Source organism: Mixophyes fleayi, chromosome 2 (assembly GCF_038048845.1).
Source record: "Mixophyes fleayi isolate aMixFle1 chromosome 2, aMixFle1.hap1, whole genome shotgun sequence".
Lineage (NCBI taxonomy): Eukaryota > Metazoa > Chordata > Amphibia > Anura > Limnodynastidae > Mixophyes > Mixophyes fleayi.
Genome location: NC_134403.1, coordinates 327,814,103 through 327,829,588, shown reverse-complemented (window position 1 = coordinate 327,829,588; position 15,486 = coordinate 327,814,103). Strand labels below are relative to the sequence as shown.

The window sequence follows — 15,486 nt, the reverse complement described above, 5'->3', positions numbered from 1 at the left end:
GTTAGCTGATTCCTATCCGCTGCCTCCGTGCACTACAGTCTTCAGACCACTTCAACTCTGCTGTGTTTCATCGTGACTGTTAGCTGATTCCTATCCGCTGCCTCCGTGCACTACAGTCCTCAGACCACTTCAACCCTCCTGTGTTTCATCGTGACTGTTTGGCTGATTCCTATCTGCTGCCTCCGTGCGCTTCAGTCTTCAGATCATCTCAACTCTCCCGTGTTTCCTCGAGACTGCTACAACTGATTCCTATCCGCTGCTCTCCGTGCTCAACAGTTCCAGCTCAGCTCTGCTCTCCCGTGTTTCATCGTGGCTGCACCTGCTGGTTGCTATCCGCTACCTCCGTGTACCTGCAGAGTTCTGCTGACTGCTACTCCTCAGTTCTACTCGTGTCTACAACAGCTGATCCGCTCTCCGTGCTTCTCAGTGTTCCTGCTGGTCTCTACTCGCCAGTCTGCATCGGATCTGCGCCTCACTGCTTTCATCTCGTCTAGACCATCGCTACTCTTCAGGGTCCTCCAGGAGTCCAGTTCTACATACTACTGCTTCCTGAGTATTTGTTCCCCTGCTGGTCTACCTACCTGTGCGCTGCACCTACTTGATTACCGCTTCACCCTCCAGGGACTTCGCATCCTGCCGGCCTCCAGCCGTTCAGGTATCTCTGCACTCCTGTCTGACAGCCTGCTCCTGAACCACGGTATGCATACTTCTCATTGACTGTGCTGGTGTATTGCATATCTTGCTGGACTGAGTTGTTCTCCTTTGGAGTTTACTATCCGCTGAGACTATTGCCATCATTGACTGTGTTATCTTTTGCCCGGATAGTTTCTGTGACTTTGTATTATTGCAGTGCTGTTCAGTCATTACTATATTGTGCATGTCATTGTGGATCAAGTTCAAGGTGCCCGTGTATCCTCTGTATTGCAGTCTCTCCCCGTGCTCCTCCTCACATATATATTCAGTGGTACAACTTGCTAGAGGCAGACCACTGATCCCTGTTTCCTGTGTCACCTGTTCCAGTATCCTCTCACATAGCAGTGGTACAACTTGCTAACGCAGACCACTGACTCCCCGGATACCTCCACTTGGATTCCATTCCTTCACCCAGACAGCGGTACAACTTGCTAACCGCAGACCGCTGACTCTCATCACCTCCTCGTTTCTGTTGGACATTCCTCCTCACTATAGCAGTGGTACAACTTGCTACCGCAGACCACTGACTACCCTCACGTGTCCTTTGTCCATACAGTTCCTCGTGTATTACTACATATATATTACCAGTGCTGCTAGTCATAGACTTTCCTGAGCATCTCTATCATCTGCTGTCTCCTGTTCCGTGATCACCCTGCTACCAGAGTACCATATTACCACCTATACTGCTCTGGTAAGCTTATCACCTGGTGATCCCTGGGTAAAGACTCCTAGTGCCCGTAACAGTAAGATCAGGCCATGACAGACCCAGATACGGAACCTACAGCCAAAGAGATGCTGCAGCATCTGGTCACCCGTGTGGAGCAACAGGATGCTCGCCAACAGCTGTTACTTCAATGCTACCAGTCGTTAGCCTCCCAAGGACAGCCTGTTACAGCTAATGTTGAAGCTCCTGTGCTTTCCTTTGTTTCCCCAGTGCCATCCCAGGTGTCTACAGCTCCCACGCTTCACCTGCCTACTCCGTCAAAGTACGATGGAGACCCCAAAACTTGTAGGGGTTTTCTCAACCAATGCTCTGTTCATTTTGAGCTCCAACCTCAAAATGTTTCTACCCATCGTTCCAGAGTGGCCTATCTTATCTCATTGTTTTCTGGACAAGCTCTGGCTTGGGCCTCCCCTCTGTGGGAGAGAAACGATCCTGTATTACAAGATAGTGCTAAATTCATTTCTACGTTCCGAAGTGTGTTCGATGAACCAGGTTGTGTGACCTCCGCTGCTTCCAGCATTCTTCGTTTACGTCAGGGTTCTCATACAGTAGGCCAGTACGTCATTCAATTTAGGATATTAGCCTCTGAACTTCAGTGGAACACTGAAGCATTAATTGCCGCCTTCTGGCAGGGGCTCTCCGATAAAATTAAAGATGCACTGACTACCCAAGAGCTTCCTACGTCATTAGAAGATTTGATCTCTCTTTGCCATCGTGTAGACATGAGGTTTCGTGAAAGAGAATCTGAGAAAACAACTTCAATTAAAGCACCTCTTCGCTCAACCCCTCAATTTCGTCCAGCTTCACCTTCTGTGATTCCCATGGAGATAGGACGTTCCAAATTATCTTTAGAAGAGAGGAAATGAAGAGTAAAGAATAGACTTTGTATCTATTGTGCTGATTCCACACATATGCTCAGTTCTTGCCCTAAGAAATCGGGAAATGCCAGGCCCTAACTAGTTCTGGAGAGGTGAAGTTAGGGTCCCTGGAGTCCTCTCCATCTTCTACGAAATTAAAAGTCTGCGCTTTTGATGTTACGATTTCCTTTGCTACCAAATCCTTTGAGTCTCAGGCACTGATTGATTCTGGAGCAGCAGGAAATTTCATTTCTAAATCCCTAGTGAATCAATGGTCCCTACCAGTGATTACTTTGAAAACACCGATTACTGTGACTGCTATAGATGGATCACGTCTCATCAATGGTCTCATCACCCAGAGTACGTCTCCAGTAACGCTTCAGATTGGTGTGCTACACCATGAAGAGATTTCGTTTTTAATTCTTCCTGTTACGACAAGTCCGATTGTCTTAGGCCTTCCATGGCTTCAATGTCATTCTCCCCAGATTGACTGGCGCACTCCTCAAGTTACATCTTGGGGAGCTGAATGTCATCATCGTTGTCTTTCTCAAGTCATTCCTCTTAAAGTACAGCAATCTTCCATCTCATCTTCCTCACCGGGACTCCCTCCTCAGTATGCTTCATTTGCCGATGTTTTTGATAAAGCTCAGTCTGAACGTCTTCCTCCTCATCGTTCTTGGGATTGTCCGATCGATCTTCTACCTGGCAAGACTCCTCCTAGGGGTCGGGTCTATCCACTTTCGTTACCTGAGACTCAAGCTACATCTGAGTACATCCAGGAGAATCTCCAGCGAGGGTTTATTCGACCTTCCACCTCTCCCGCTGGAGCCGGGTTCTTCTTCGTAAAAAAGAAGGATGGATCACTACGCCCCTGCATAGATTTTCGTGGACTCAATGCCATTACTATTAAGAATCGGTATCCCATTCCGTTGATCACTGAGTTATTTGATCGCATCAAGGGAGCTCGGATCTTTACCAAGTTGGATCTTCGTGGTGCCTATAATTTAATTAGAATTCGGCCCGGTGACGAATGGAAGACAGCGTTCAACACCAGAGATGGGCATTATGAATATCTAGTAATGCCTTTCGGGTTGTGCAATGCCCCCGCTGTTTTCCAAGGCTTCGTTAATGAGATCTTTCGGGACTTGTTATATGTATGTGTCGTTGTCTACCTGGACGACATATTGATCTTTTCACAGGACCTGCCTTCTCATCACCAACATGTGGCAGAGGTCCTTTCCAGACTCCGGAAAAATTCATTATTCTGCAAACTAGAAAAATGTTCATTCGAGTTGCCCCAGATTCCATTTTTGGGGTATATTGTTTCCGGAGTTGGCCTAAAAATGGATCCAGAAAAGGTGAATGCTGTATTACATTGGCCCCAGCCAACTACTCTTCGTGCTATCCAGCGTTTTTTAGGTTTCGCCAATTACTATAGACGCTTCATTCAAGACTTCTCGTCCATTGCATCTCCTATTGTGGCCCTGACTCGTAAAGGGGCCAATACTAAGCAATGGTCATCCGAGGCCCTCCAAGCCTTTCAAATTCTTAAAGAGTCCTTCTCCTCTGCTCCCATTCTTCGACAGCCTGATGTGACACTTGCCTTCTTCCTAGAAGTAGATGCCTCTAATGTGGGCTTAGGAGCCATTCTCTCCCAACGCTCGGAGCAACAAAAATTCCATCCTTGTGCCTTTTACTCTCGGGGTCTCCTGCCTGCAGAGAAAAATTACACGATCGGGGACAAGGAGTTGCTGGCTATCAAAGTTGCATTAGAGGAGTGGAGATACTTATTGGAAGGAGCTCGCCATGCTGTGACGATTTTCACGGATCATAAGAACCTGTCATACCTACAGTCTGCCCAATGCTTGAATCCTCGTCAAGCAAGATGGTCTCTTTTCTTTTCCCGTTTCGAATTAATCATAACCTTCAAACCAGCTGCCAAGAACAAGAAAGCTGACGCTCTATCTCGAGCTTTTGTGTCGTCCTCTGACGTTGAAGAGGTTTCCAACCATTCTATACTAGACCCCAAATGTATCTCGCTGGCTGCTTCTTCCACCAAAGTGCTACCATTTGGGAAGACCCTCGTGCCTCCTACTCTTAGGAGGAAAATCCTTTCGTGGTTCCATTCTTCTCGTTTTTCTGGACATGCTGGTGAACGCAAGACCTTTGAGATTCTCTCTCGAAGTTACTGGTGGCCCTCGATGAGGAGAGACGTCAAAGAGTTTGTTGCTTCTTGTGAATTGTGTTCTCAGTTTAAATCCTCCCGCAGAACTCCAGCGGGGTTGCTGCAACCACTACCCATTCCGTCCAAGCCCTGGACCCATATTAGTATGGACTTTGTTACTGATCTGCCATCTAGTAAAAATTGTAATACTATTTGGGTAGTGGTAGACAGATTTTCGAAGATGGCTCATTTTGTCCCTTTGTCTGGTTTGCCTTCCTCGTCTACTCTGGCTGAACATTTCGTTAAGGAAATCTTTCGTATCCATGGATGTCCGTCTGAGATTGTGTCAGATAGAGGAGTACAATTCGTTTCCAGATTCTGGCGGGCCCTTTGTAAAACCTTGGGCATACGATTAGCACTCTCATCTTCTTACCATTCGCAATCAAACGGACAAACTGAACGGGTCAATCAGGATCTCGAGACCTTTATAAGGATGTTCTCATCAGCCAATCAAGACAACTGGGTATAATTGCTTCCTTGAGCTGAATTCGCCCATAACAACATGTACCATGAGTCATCGTCCAAAACTCCATTCTTTGTGGTTTACGGTCACCATCCGTCTTTTCCGGAATTTCCTGCCCTCCCTCCCACCCAAGTTCCTGCTGTAGAGACTGTTTGTCAGACCTTCAAAAATATCTGGTCTCAGGTCAAAACCTGTTTAAAGAAGACATCTGCCAAATATAAGTCTTTCGCAGATAAGAAGAGGCGGGCTATTCCACCACTAAAAATTGGAGATCGTGTCTGGTTATCTACCAAAAATATTCGTTTGAAGGTCCCATCTATGAAATTCGCTCCTCGTTTTATTGGTCCATATAGGATCATTCAAGTGATAAATCCAGTTTGTTTCAAACTTCTACTTCCTAAGAACCTTCGTATTTCCAATGCCTTCCATGTGTCCTTGCTCAAACCTCTCATCATCCACCGTTTCTCGGCTCGTCCTTCAGCACCTCAGCCAGTTCAAGTTCATCAGGAGGAAGATTTCGAGATTACTCATGTATTGGACGCAAAAATTTTGCGAGGAGTTCTCCGTTTCCTCCTTCATTGGAAGGGCTTTGGTCCTGAGGAGCGTTCATGGATCAAAGCTGAAGATCTTAATGCTCCTGCCCTTCTGAAGAAGTTTTATTCCAAAAATCCGGACAAGCCCGGTTCCAGGCGTTCTGTGCCCACCTTTAAAAGGGGGGGTACTGTCACTCACCAGACTGTGAGTGCTTCTTCCCGTATGTTTAGGAACCGTGGCCGTCCACCATCCTGAGGGTCTGCGCATGCGCAGCCCTTTCAAAACCTTCAGTACCTGTTCCTTTAACTTAATTGGCTGATCAGGCAACACTCCCTATATTAAGCACCTGTGGTCAATACCACGTTGCCTGATCTTGGAGTCTCATTCCCCATCAGCCTCTGAAGGTGTTCCTGTGTTTCCTCGTGTATTCAGCGCTGCTGATTCCTGTGGTTTCCAGACCACTTCTACTCCTGTGGTTTCCAGACCACTTCAACCCTCCTGTGTTTCATCGTGACTGTTAGCTGATTCCTATCCGCTGCCTCTGTGCACTACAGTCTTCAGACCACTTCAACTCTGCTGTGTTTCATCGTGACTGTTAGCTGATTCCTATCCGCTGCCTCCGTGCACTACAGTCTTCAGACCACTTCAACTCTGCTGTGTTTCATCGTGACTGTTAGCTGATTCCTATCCGCTGCCTCCGTGCACTACAGTCCTCAGACCACTTCAACCCTCCTGTGTTTCATCGTGACTGTTTGGCTGATTCCTATCTGCTGCCTCCGTGCGCTTCAGTCTTCAGATCATCTCAACTCTCCCGTGTTTCCTCGAGACTGCTACAACTGATTCCTATCCGCTGCTCTCCGTGCTCAACAGTTCCAGCTCAGCTCTGCTCTCCCGTGTTTCATCGTGGCTGCACCTGCTGGTTGCTATCCGCTACCTCCGTGTACCTGCAGAGTTCTGCTGACTGCTACTCCTCAGTTCTACTCGTGTCTACAACAGCTGATCCGCTCTCCGTGCTTCTCAGTGTTCCTGCTGGTCTCTACTCGCCAGTCTGCATCGGATCTGCGCCTCACTGCTTTCATCTCGTCTAGACCATCGCTACTCTTCAGGGTCCTCCAGGAGTCCAGTTCTACATACTACTGCTTCCTGAGTATTTGTTCCCCTGCTGGTCTACCTACCTGTGCGCTGCACCTACTTGATTACCGCTTCACCCTCCAGGGACTTCGCATCCTGCCGGCCTCCAGCCGTTCAGGTATCTCTGCACTCCTGTCTGACAGCCTGCTCCTGATCCACGGTATGCATACTTCTCATTGACTGTGCTGGTGTATTGCATATCTTGCTGGACTGAGTTGTTCTCCTTTGGAGTTTACTATCCGCTGAGACTATTGCCATCATTGACTGTGTTATCTTTTGCCCGGATAGTTTCTGTGACTTTGTATTATTGCAGTGCTGTTCAGTCATTACTATATTGTGCATGTCATTGTGGATCAAGTTCAAGGTGCCCGTGTATCCTCTGTATTGCAGTCTCTCCCCGTGCTCCTCCTCACATATATATTCAGTGGTACAACTTGCTAGAGGCAGACCACTGATCCCTGTTTCCTGTGTCACCTGTTCCAGTATCCTCTCACATAGCAGTGGTACAACTTGCTAACGCAGACCACTGACTCCCCGGATACCTCCACTTGGATTCCATTCCTTCACCCAGACAGCGGTACAACTTGCTAACCGCAGACCGCTGACTCTCATCACCTCCTCGTTTCTGTTGGACATTCCTCCTCACTATAGCAGTGGTACAACTTGCTACCACAGACCACTGACTACCCTCACGTGTCCTTTGTCCATACAGTTCCTCGTGTATTACTACATATATATTACCAGTGCTGCTAGTCATAGACTTTCCTGAGCATCTCTATCATCTGCTGTCTCCTGTTCCGTGATCACCCTGCTACCAGAGTACCATATTACCACCTATACTGCTCTGGTAAGCTTATCACCTGGTGATCCCTGGGTAAAGACTCCTAGTGCCCGTGACAACTACCATCAGGACTGGTGCCAGCACCTGCTTGCTGATTCTGCTCATATGTGGACTGCTTTGAATCCATTTTAATGAGCCCAAAGCACTTGTAGTGCAAAATATTGTATAAATACTGCTGCTAAATATGTCTTTTGGCAGCCAGAAAAATTAGCGTTTCACACTCGGGAATATGGGACACCCCAAAGCACCTGTAGTGCAAAATATTGAAAAAAATGACTCCTCTATCCTCCTCTCTTCCTGCTCTAACAATTAATAATAGAATTGGTAATAATAATAAAATTGAATAGAATAAAATTGAAATAATACAAAGAATAAGGTGTACAATTATTGCTCTGTCCCTGCTCTAATACAGCCTGTGACCTAACCCTGCTCTCTCCCTCTGTCAAATGGCGATGGATTGCTGTTGAGGCAGGTATTTATGCATTTCAAATATCACGAGAACTGAGCCCCGAGACCCGACGACGTCACAACGACGTTTTGCCTCGATTTCGATTCCGAACGGGCGGTAGAGTACCGAGCCTGCTCGGCTCGGTACTCGGATAGGCAAAGTTCGGGTGGGTTTGGATCTTGGGGAACCGAACCCGCCCATCTCTACATCAAATGCACAAATTTTTGCAAGACACAAATTACTAGTTTACACTTTATAAGGCAGGATTAATTTATACTAGGTGGTTATTTGTGTGAATGTGTGTGAAGCTGACACTGCCACAAGCTTTTAATTTACAAAATACCATTGGATTATCCATTTTTGGCACAGACAAGACAATTCTGTGCCCGCCACCTGGATGACCCACCCTAAACCTTTATCATTTCAATGAGGGTCAGCAGGGCCTAAATTTCAAACAATCAGAGGGAGGAGGCTGAGCCTTTCAAATCTACCTCCAGGCTGATGCTCCAGTATCTTACTTTCATATATATTCCATTGTATCTCCTCCATCCTTACTCTTTTGTCTTTTTCATGTTATCTCTAGGGTCTACTTTACCCTCCACCCTCTTCCCCATGTCTTTTCTCGGATCTTCACTCACTCACTCTTCCACATCCTGTCAGCAGTGACGTCGGGCGCGGGTAGTTTTGACCCCATGGCTGATTATCTGGGAGTATTTTGTTAGATAATATTGACTGAATATAGAGCTGTCCTAAATACTGTGCGCCTGACTCTGTGGTGGGATTCAAATAAATTAACAACCGGTTCTCTGCCCTAATGACCGTTTTAAGTATACACAAAGATATACCGTAAGGTAGTTTAGTATTTCATGCATTTGATACTCAAATAAAGAGGTATACAAAACTAGATTATGTTCTAAGAAAGAGTTTGAAAATATTAAAGAAAAAATGTTAAATATTACCTGACAAAAAACCATGCTGCTATTCTGCTTTTGCCCCTCAAAAGTTATAACAGCCCCCTGTCCTCAGTGGCACACGCAGTCTCCAGAAACCCCCCACCTGCGCTAACTAAGTGCCCACCATAGCGGCACTGTCCTATACAGCAGCCGCGGCGCTGTCAAAGACGCTTTTTGACAGCGCCGCGGCTGCTGTATAGTACAGTGCTGCCGAAACGGAGCTGCTGCGCATGTTTTGGGTTTTTGTTTTTCTTTTGGTCAGGGGGGAAACCCCTCCCTGACAATCCTGCGTGCGCCCCTGTGTCCTCATCCCCATTACATTGCCACAAGTCCCATTGCCCACACACACATAACACAGACATTACCATAACACACACACATAAATTAATTTCTCATACACAGACACACACACTAATACATTTATCATACACATTGACACACATTCTCTCTCATACACATACACACACACATATAGACACACTAATATATTTATCATACACACTGACACACATTCTCTCTCATACACATACACACACATATACACACACACTAATATATTTATCATACACACTGACACACATTCTCTCTCATACACATACACACACCCTAATATATTTATCATACACACTGACACATATTCTCTCTTATACATACAGACATCTTTCCTGCTTTGCTTCCTCCATGGCAGTGTGGGTAGGGGGCGTGTCTGCTCTGATTGGCTGAGTGACTGTGTTGGCCAATCAGAGCATAGCAAAGGGGGTGATGGGAGACAGTGAGGAGTTCCTTTCTGAGCAGGAAGCTCCTCTGCTTTACCAGCAGCACAGGCTGCTACTACACTTACCTCTCCGTGGGGGTCCTGGTGATCGCATTCTGGCCCTCCCCCCTAGCAAAAGAGGGCGGGGCCATCGGACAGTGGGGCCTACCGGGTATTTCCCCGTGACCCCACCAGGTTAGTCCGACACTGCATAGTGAGGAAACCTGATGCAGCTCTGGGGACAGAGGCATAATGGGGGAAGGTTGTCCATGTGCCTACTATGGGGCCCAGCAGAGTGGGGGGAACAAAGTGGTCAAACTTGAAGCTCTTAAAGGAACCATACCCCTCTGGTTTATAGGAATGAACCATCGGTTGATGTTGGTGCTTCCATTTGTTAAACAGCAGCCTACCCGTTTCATTTTATATCGATGTTTAGGCACTTGGTCTGTCCCTCTGGAAACTACCTATATGTTTATGGCTTCTAAAGGAAGTACTCCCCTGAGCGGTAGACCAGGTGCCATGATACCGGAGCTCCCTGTTCGAAAACAGGACAAAGTCAGCCCCTGGCTTTCCTACAACTCGGAGGGTTGGAACAGGAAGCTGTCGGGGCCCCTTCATAATTTTGTTATAGGGCACACTAGTTATACCCTTGCAGGCTGGAGTGAGTTTTCCCAAACTGTGGGGCTATCATTAACATAGCCTTTAAGGAAGACCTCTTATCCTCCCTGCATTTTTTCATTGCAAATATTTTCAAATGAAGCATTTGCAGAAAAATTACTGGACAGAGCGTTGATTGTTGAAGCCATTTGCTAACCCTTGCCTTTACAACATCACAATTCTCTATCCTTCTGGCACTTACAATATCTCTCTCATTTAAAACTTAGGTGAATTTCTGTATTCAGCTGCCTACATCACTTCAGACATTATGACATCCTTGAACATTACCTTACAAGTAGGTTAAGCATTTACTTTCCTCTCACCATAGTGTAATTTGCATGTATCGTTCATTTCTGGAGGATGTCGTGTGATTTCCGCTGTTTCACGACAAAAAAAACCTTTTTATTCATATACTCGAGAAAGGTATTAGAAAACCTTTACAATATCTATTTCACCATCACAAGCCCAGGATTAAAAAAAACCACTAGAAAAGAATCTGTGCAAAATAACTCTAGAAGAGATTGAACGTCTGATCACAGATTTCATCAGTTTTGTGGCAAGGGCAGAATCCGGATTGTACAACAGGCTCACATCTGACTTCATAGAGATCTGTGCAAACATAATCTCATACTGGGCTTTCACCCAGAAGGCTGATCCTGCATTCGTAGAGGTTCTTCTGAGGAAGTGCATTGTATGCCAGATAGAAACAGCCCTCTGGCATTTGCACACAGGTGTGTATAAAGTCTTGTACATCTAGTTTCTATATGATGTTACCGGTGGGTGGGGTGCAACAACACATTTGTGGGCCCCATAGCAAATATTTGGTAAGGTACCCCATTAATGACCAAGGATGAAAACCTCACATACATATGGGCAGAGGCAGAACTAACGAGCTGTGGGCCCCGGTGCAGGGAAGCGGGGAGGACGGAACCGGGGCACCCGACTTACTGCATCTGCCATGCAGAGGGCCCCATTATCTCCATGGACTCCGGAGCCCGGCACCTGCCGCACCAGTGGTTGTTCCACCACTGCATATGGGGTTTGGCAGGGAAGACAGGCCTTACTCAGCTATGGGCCCCTTAGTAGCTGCACCCCTACACCTGTGGTAGTTACACCCTTAGGAGCAGGAGTTTCCAGAGGGGTATTCCAACTATAAAAGATATAGTAAAATAAGTACATCTAATGGGGCGTATCACAGGACAACCACAAGTTTTAACAGGCAGGACTCCACCTTTGCTATTTGACATCATCATCATCATCATTTATTTATATAGCGCCAACATATTCCCTAGCACTTTACAATTGGGGACAAACACAGTAAACTAATAAACAAACTGGGTAAAACAGACAGAGAGGTGAGAAGGCCCTGCTCGCAAGCTTACAATCTATGGGACATGAGCCATATGAAATTTTCAATACATGTGTAACATACAAATAATGTTATCATTTGAGAATCCTCAAAGGTTTCTTCAATCCTCAGAAAACAAAACACATAAACCTGCGCAATTACTACAATTTCTAGAAAGCTATTTTTTTTTTGTTACACTATTTCCTAGAGGCTTCAGTTTCCTCAAGCTCCAAGGTTAGTTTTCGACTACACACCCATGATCAGGGTTAGGCCACGGAGGAAGTTAGGTTGCTGTGGAAGAGATTAGGGTAACACATCTATTACATGTAGATTGTACGCAATACTGGGGAAGGATTCAAATATACTGTTTAATTTGTACATGTATGTGGCATTCATGTATATGTACATTATTTATGGTTTTAGCATGTGACATTCATGTATATGTACATTATTTATGGTTTTAGTATGTGACATTCATGTATATGTACATTATTTATGGTTTTAGGCAGTGATCAAAGTTGAAATTTAGAAGTGGTGGTATGAAAACTGTAATGGGAATATAGAAGTGAATGGAATGTTTGTAGTTTTACAGTGAAGGCAGTAGGAGAAGTGCTGGTATGTCATATCACTGTATACATCCCCACTTCCACCACTGGAGTTAGGACAATATATCACAGCATTTATCTGAGACGCCTCAACAATTGGATAAGCATGGAGGAGGTCACCACTGAATCTAGGTGTTCCTCCATGTTCCATTTATTTGTGATCAGGACTCATAAGTGCTGTATTGTGAAGTCATGATGGAATTTGCAGTTCTGTTGCATTGTGGGTAGATAATTGCACAGTGTTACATCTCTTATTATGTGCTCTGTATGTAATTCTCACTAAGTGTTACTATTCAGATGTTCATACATATATAATAACACCTAGGGGTAAATGTATGAAAGTCTGATTTCTGCAAGTCGCTGGAAATCGGCGACTTTGCAGTGAAAATTTAAAGCGGTGATGGCTTGTAAAGGCAAACTTGCGTGCGCCACTGCGGATAACCTTATTTCTCTGCATATTTCTATTTTGCTATTATTGAGCTGCTACTTGTTCTGCCCAGGTAAAATTTTAAATTAGACTCAAGGTGGTCTCACTGATGGCCAATTGTCATTGTAGATTAGATGGCTGAAAATCAGCTTCACAAACACCAATGCTTTTCCTGCTTTGAATAATTCTGGACACACGTGTTGCTTTATTGCAAAATATGAGATCTATTTATCAAGTCCCTGCGATATCAAAGATTTCCTATCACTGCTTATCTCAGCAATAGAAAATCTTCTATCATCCAATTTATCAATAAAAGTTTGCCAGGACAGCTAAGCGATGCTCAGCTCCCCAGCAATACTGACTGGAGTCTTGACACTCACCAAGCCAGTCCAGGGTCCCTCTGCACATGCGTGAGTCGGATAACCTTGTTAAATGGGATTCATTTTGGAATCGCCACTTGTCCGCTCCGTCTTCACATGTAAAGGACCATTTCTACAGCTTACGATTTTGGGGAGTGAATGGAGTGGGGAAGGGGGGCATTTTTGTCAAGGTACAGGGCGGGCGTGACAAACTCGAGCGCATGCAGCCATGTCCGTATCGCCAAGTATTTGTTTCTCTGCTGTATCTCTTGGCCCAGGTACAAGGCTAGCCTAAGTCCTGATCACTTGCGATGACAGTCTCCTATGCATGCTATAACATGTGTTTGCAACAGGCCCGGATTAACCATAGAGCTAACTGGGCTACAGCCCAGGGGCCTATGGCATCCAGGGGGCCCTTGAAAGTGCTCAGCAGCAGTATTGATCGGTCGGGGGCGGGGGCGCCCCCAACGTGATCATTGCTGCTGAGCACTTTCACTGCGGTACTTCTCGGGCGTGCTGTAGTCTCCTTACTGAGGAGATCTCGTGAGTCTCACTCTCACGAGATCTCCTCAGTAAAAGGCGTACAGCGCGCCAGAGAAGGAGGTAAGTGCCGGGAGGAGGGGGGGGGGGCAGGTAGCTCGGATCACAGGGGGGGGGGGGGCCCTCACGGGGGAATCGAGGCCCCCTTAGCCCAGGGGCCTCCATTCCCTTAATCCGGCCCTGGTTTGCAATCAGGAGCAACTGCAAAAATGTATTTTATGTTCAGCTGACATTAACAGCATCCTAATAAACATGTTTCATGGGGTGGGGAAACTGTTTGATCATTAATGCCTTTATTATTAACTGGTGGCATTAATTATATATACAGTATGTTTTTTTTGCTGTGCATTCTTTTGCTAATTTATAATTCACAGACTTTGGAAGTATCGTGTGGTGTCTTGTGTAGTAGAACACAGCAGACCTACAACTGAATTCAACAGCGCACTCATCTTCTGATCCGTGAGCTGATGAATTTGGACATGCGCAAGGCCGAAATACATGCGTTTTAAATCAAACACAAGTTGCACTCAGTATGCCTGCCTTGATGAATGAGTCCCTTTGTGCTTGCTTTTGCAAACTGATGAAGTCAATGTAGATGTTGATATACTATTATAAAGCCATGCTGAGAATAAGTTTTAATAAGATATGAATTAATTTGAAAACTTTTTTTTATAAAAATTGCAAGAACCAGGCTCATTATGAAGAACCTGCAATAATACCAAACTGGCAGCAGTATATTCCATCAAGCAGATTCAGAGATCCATGTGAGCTGAGCCCTCTCTGCAGAACATCCATAAGAAAGCAGCTGATTGCAGGGAACAGTCTCCCAGACGGAACCTTTTCCCTGACAGTTCCTTCTGCATGGAAGAAATATATCAACTTGGAGGAGTAACATATGCCAATCTAGCAAGATTACAAAATAATGATATTGATATTATTGATTATCAGAGGCCAACAAATAAACAAGCTATTTGATCAAGCAAAACATGTGTTTGTAATTTATATTTATTAATTGCACATGAATAAGTGATGATAAAGGAAAGGACTGTGAAATAATCCCAGGATACCCATGACAGTATGTCAGCCACATTTTTTTTTTAATCTCTTTATTTTCAACAACAACATGTATTCCAGTGTGTGCATGAAAGGAACAATGAATCAATGTAAGCAAAACAAAGCAACAACCAAATAACATATAGTGATCATTACATAGACATTTTAGTGTTTTCAAAGGCAGTGTCCACGGCACCTGCAATGATGGCAGGTCCGTGTCGGATGCCGCGCATGCGTAGCTGGCAGACTCGGAGAAAGAATAGTACTACATAGTGATGTATCGTCAACAAGCTTTATTAGCGATAACGAAAATCGCACTTATACTGTGATGAAATAAAATCAGCAAATCAACAACAATAAGTTTGCAGAGGTGATCGGGTAATATGCCCTGACGCGTTTCGTCCAGCTGGGGACTTTTTTAATTAGTTAAAGAATACCAGTCGGAGTAACTGTTATAAAAACTGGGACAGCTGATGATTGGTTGAGAGCATGTTACAAGTAGATAGGCTACTAAAATAAATAAATATTGTCCTGTGTCTGGCATGCACAAGGTAAGTGGCAGCCACTGAACATGTATAACAAAATGACAGTGTGTAAATGATAAACAAGGGAATCCAATTTAAATATTCTTATCTGAGGTGAATACAATAATAATAAGCTGATTTATAAAATGACAAGATAAAAAGAAAAAACAAAATGTACTAGGGATACTCTGGGTCAAGGTAAATGAGTCTATATATGGGACATGATCTGGTCTGATAGGCACTTGATGGCTCATGATTGGAGTGTAGTAGTCGAAAAAAAATTAAAGGGGATGTGTGTAATGCAAATAGTATACTCAGAATGCAATTAAATAATAATACAAATAAATGATA

The 15,486-nt window shown here is 44.9% G+C and overlaps 1 long non-coding RNA gene across 1 annotated transcript; it reads left to right on the top strand.

Moving 5' to 3' along the window:
- Positions 1-9,669: 9,669 nt before the first annotated feature.
- Positions 9,670-14,517, top strand: LOC142140458 (uncharacterized). The gene is made up of 3 exons (XR_012688493.1): positions 9,670-9,817; positions 10,507-11,010; positions 14,244-14,517. It is a non-coding gene; the product is annotated as an uncharacterized LOC142140458 (long non-coding RNA).
- The last annotated feature ends 969 nt before the right edge of the window (positions 14,518-15,486 follow it).